The sequence below is a fragment of the Vicia villosa genome, unplaced genomic scaffold (genome assembly GCF_029867415.1).
Source record: "Vicia villosa cultivar HV-30 ecotype Madison, WI unplaced genomic scaffold, Vvil1.0 ctg.001134F_1_1, whole genome shotgun sequence".
Classification (NCBI taxonomy): Eukaryota; Viridiplantae; Streptophyta; class Magnoliopsida; order Fabales; family Fabaceae; genus Vicia; species Vicia villosa.
The window spans coordinates 277,904-283,158 of NW_026705498.1; the positions used below are offsets into that span (position 1 = coordinate 277,904).

Consider the following 5,255-nt stretch of genomic DNA (forward strand, 5'->3'; position numbering starts at 1 on the left):
GTATCCACCCACTTTGCCATTTTTTGTCGGGGAAGAAGAGGAAATAATTATGAGATAGTATGATAGAAATTTGGGAGATGAGTTAAATTTGATGTGAGATTTTATGGAAAAAATGAGGGGTATTTATAGAGTGAAAAGAAGGATGGAGACGTTGGGGAATGAAGTGATACCGTACAAAAAAAGAAAGTTTGAGATGGTAGTAGGATTTGAAAGAAAGTGTATGGAATAAAGTTAGGATTTGATTTGAAAGAAAGAGATTTGAAAAGAAAGGAAGAGATTTGAAAATAATATAGTCCAAAAAATTAGTGGGAAACAAAAAACCAATAATAATTTAATTGTTACCAGTACAGTCTGAATCCCCGATCTCTGTGCCTGCAAAATTTAATTCTGTACCAACTGTGTCAGTATTATTTATCTGAAAATAAATCTCAAAATAACAGCGTGTGAAGTGATAAACAGTATTTGACGTTTGTGTAACAATAAATTCAACAGCGAACCAAAATACCGTATAAAAAATATTCTAAAAACTGGGTATTCATAAAATCAAGATATTTATGAAATAAAATCCAAGATTATATAAAACTCCAAATTTTTAGACAGAAGTCTGTTGCCTTCTCTTTGAAAAAAGATGCAGGCAAACTTTGGGGTATAACAGTATCTATGAGGCTAAGGAAACAAATATAAATACCTTGGACTTATGTGATTTTTGTATATAGAGAGTTAGAAAGATTGAAAAAAAAATTGTTAGAAAATAGTGTTTGTTCTTGGGTGACTATTTTCTTCTAACTCATTTATAATCTTTTGTAACTGTTCTTGAAAGTATAGTGAATTATAAAGTTACTCTCTCTATTAAAGTAGACCGATTTAATCAAACTGGATTAACAAATTATTGTTTTCTTGTCTTTTACCTTCGATATCATTGACTATAGTTTATTTTTGTTGCTTAAGCCCATTTAATTTTGTTATCATTGTTGTTTATCTCACACATATATACACTACTTGACGCATATATTAAGGTTAAATTCAACAAAAAATTGATGTGTTTGAACGTATCAACAAATATTTTATTATTAGAGTTTTCACGACAATTAAAATACAATTTTATTTCAACTTTTTTGGTTATTTGATTTCAATCACTATTTTAATAAAAAATATAACATAACTATTTATTTTAATAAATTTGCATATTTTAAAGTTTTTAGAAATATTTAATTTATCTATTCACAACATACAAATTTAAATATGGATAAGAATTTATCATTTTCATAGCGATAATAACCTATATAAATATAATATTTTATCTTTTTTTATTTATGAAATATTAAAAACTGTTATTCTAATAATTTGTTTTCTATATGTTCATTTAATATATTATATTAATTTAATAATATTTAAAATATACAATTACATGTACTACCATTTAACTCTAAAAGTAAATATACTCATAAACACAGCATAGTTTTAGTTTTAATATATGTTTTAAAACACTTATAAACACAACATAATATATTCATCTCTCCACATAGATACACTAAATTTAAATATAAAACTTTCAGATTCCATTTTTTAATTAATAAATTGACAAAACTTTCGGATTATATATGAAATTATTTGTTAAAAAAACCGCAGGCGGAAACCTATAAAAAGGCCGTGAATGCATTAGATTTAATATTTAAATATAATCTTGGTCAAAATCAATCTCATAACAGAAAGCTACGGAATAGCCTTGTCATTAAATATTTTATTAGATTTAATATTTAAATATAATCTAAGTTAAGTAGGTCCAAGTCCAATTAGGGTGTATATAAATAGGATTTGTCCTATGATTCTAATTATAAAGTTTATTGCAGCAACAATGAACAGGGTTAAAAAACTCGAGAGTGAGTCTACTGAATTACCCGATTGTATTATATCACATATCTTTTCAAAGTTAAGTTTGAAGACTTTGGTGAAAACTAGTGCTTTGTCCAAACAATGGTATCACGAATGGGGATTACGGAAGGATCTCAATTTTGATCTCCATAACATGTTTGATCATTATAATACAATGCTTGAATTACCAAAAACCACGTCACTTCTTCTAGAGGCTCAATCTCAATTTGCCACAAGATTGGATAATTTCATGTTAAAATATCATGGTGATATGATCCGTTCAATCCGAGTAAATTTTCCATTAGGCCATGATCATACTGATGTCATTGATAGATTACTTCACAAAGGACTTCTTAAGGATGTCAATCGTATTGAGTTTCTTTTCGCATATAAAACTCATGATGATGATGATGATATTGATTTGGAAATAATAAAGCCATACAATTTTTTCGTTTCCTTTCTTATCTAACAATAATTCTGTGACGTATTTGCATCTACAGAACTGCCACATAGCGCAACATATAGAATTTTCGGAATTGAAGAATTTGACAACTCTTGTATTGCATCTAATTCCTTTGAGATCTGACTTAAAAATAATCAGTTCAACATTGCTTCATTTGAACATTAAGTGCGGGGATATAGTTTCGAGCCCGTGGAATATAGATATTAGTGCATCAAATCTCTCTTCCTTTGAATATCATTCTAAGTCTAAATACTTTGGACTTTCGCACAGAGTGAACATTAAGTCTCACAAGTTATCCAAGTTTAGCTCTATAGCTAGTAAGATTTCTAAGTTTATCGATTTTTCTAAAATGGAAAATTTGACAACAATTGTGTTGGATGGACTCCATGAATGTGTTCAAACTAAAGTCATGCCTCATTTATTTTCTAAATGTCTCCAACTTGAAGACATCATCTTTAAAAATTGCAGGTTCACTTGTGATTTGAAAATTATCAGTGCAAAGTTACGTCATTTGACCATAATTAATTGTTGCCATAAGAATCTCGATTTTTATAAGATAGATATTGATGCTTTGAATCTCTCATCCTTTGAATATAGAGATTACAGGAGCCTAATCACTGTTGAGGCTCCAAAGTTATTGAAGGTTTTTTGGGATGAAGGTTTTAGAGAAAAAATATATATATATATAACTTTACTACGATTGCAAGATTACATCAAGTTGAGGATTTAGCTATGCATATGACGCTTCCACTGGTAAATCACTCAAAACTCATACATGCTAGTTGATGTTTATGTGTTTGTCAATAATTTCTTTTAATTGACTTTAAATGTTATTGGTGTAAACAGATATCCAAGCTAACAGAGGATTTGGTTCAATTTCAAAATCTTAGACGATTGAAATTATTTATTGAGGGAGTCTATGATCCTAATATGGACTACTTTTGGATTTTAGATATTGTAATGGCTTCTCAACGTCTTCAAAAACTTTCTCTAACGGTAAGTAATTCAACCCTTTTGTTTTTTTGTTTTGTTATTTTTTAAGTACTATCTTACAATTTTACTATTTTTATGAATAATAATTTTCAAAATAGTCATATGCAAATCAATCTTATGAAATTAAACTTGTATTTTTATGAATAATACAAGTTTTATTATCCTCATCTAAATAGTCACATGCCTAATGAAAATTTAAAATGTTTGTATGTATAAATCATCTATTTTAGTATTATGACGGTTATTTTTCAATTTTCAGATTCAAAATGCACACGAGAAAAAATCACATATGATTGGATCTCATAGGCAAAGAAGAGAATATGCAGGATTTTTTCATAATGATTTAAAGTATGTGCAGCTACATGGTTGTGTTTGTTCAACGAATATAATTGAGTTAGCTAGTCACCTATTGAGGAGTGCAAAATCGCTTAAGCAAATTACTTTTAGTTCTCGTGACAATTTCTATATAGGTGATGGAAGATGGACCGAGGGCTCTAATGGTTGTTGTTGGTTTGAACGAAATCTTATTCATGAGATGCTTAAAGATGAAGTAAAAGAACAATGTCAACTCATTATTTTGTAAGTGGAGTTTGAAAAAATGCAGCAAAGCATTGAGGGCATTGGCGCCTCCACTTACAAACAACACATAGACGCCATGTGGATTGGCAACGGCGAATGCTTACTCCAATTCAATTGACGCTTCGCCTGACACCAATGAAAAAATGGGATATATTGAGAATTTTTTTGAAAAGTGACGTTTATTGGAAATTTTATTGAAACAATGGGTTATATTTGGTAAAAAAATCAGCAAGCAGTTACTTGCATCCATTTCTTGTCGAAATGCTGCTTGGTTATTTGTAGTGAAGTGGGGTATTTGGGTAGAAAAATTAGTGTTTCGTCCACTTCGACCCACTGAACTAGCATTCGGTGAAAATGTCGTATTATTAGTTGAGGCATTTATAGGTCTTGCCCCTCGGACGTCTGTTCCAAATGGGAATGGGTATGGCATTCCATATGGACTATTTGGTCTCCATTCGAAAGCAGAATTTGTGCCTTGACCAAACGAATTGTTTGCAGCATTTGTCAAGGGATACAGTACATCTTCTGCACTTGTGGATGAGGGTGCGGTTGTCGACACTGAAACTGGAACAGTCCCTGAGAGCCCTGTAGTATTTTTCAGGCACAGCCTGGGAATTATCTGCAGGTCTCGATCCATTTGGACCCGTCGTATTCTGTGTTCCCTGACTGGAAGTCGAATTTGCCGCTCCTGATCCTGAACCTTGTGGAGGATCCTGATCACCCCCTGCACTGGCCGTAACAGCCATTTTCCTGTTGTACCTTCGTTTGGGAATCGGTTGTGCACTGTTCTTTAATTTACCGTTCCTAAGGTTCATGATCGCGACTTTACGTGTCTATAAATCTGATAACTGCAAGTGCACAGTCGTGTCGTGTAGTTTTAAAAGATATCGAATCCACAGGGACTATGAATCGATCTACCGTTATCTAAGGTTACTATGTAAAGCTAGGAGTACTAAAATTTCGATCGTTCCTAAGGGAAAGTGATTGTGAGAAAATAAAGAATAATAATAAAAGACAGGTATCAGTATGTATTTCGTTTAACTACAGGAAATCCGAAGGTCCATTGGCTTTTGCATAATTAAATTAAAAATCTTTACTAATTCAATTGGTTAAAAATCCTCGTCTCAAACTTTCGCTCTGTTGAGTCAGACTACCATCCTAATCCTAATGTACGCTTTCGCCATCCCATTAGATTTTAGAAGAGCTTTTTGGAAACAACGTAATTAATAAAATGCCTATTTTATGAGGTTGTTATCTATTTAAATCTCCTAATCTCAAACTTTCGCTCTGTTGACTCGGAGCAAGCTAATATCCCTAACGTACGCTTTTGCTGTCCCGCTCGAGTGTA

At 31.5% G+C, this 5,255-nt stretch overlaps 1 pseudogene; it reads left to right on the forward strand.

Annotated features, from left to right (window-relative positions):
- Window positions 1-1,855: 1,855 nt before the first annotated feature.
- Window positions 1,856-3,911, forward strand: LOC131633527 (uncharacterized; annotated as a pseudogene).
- The last annotated feature ends 1,344 nt before the right edge of the window (window positions 3,912-5,255 follow it).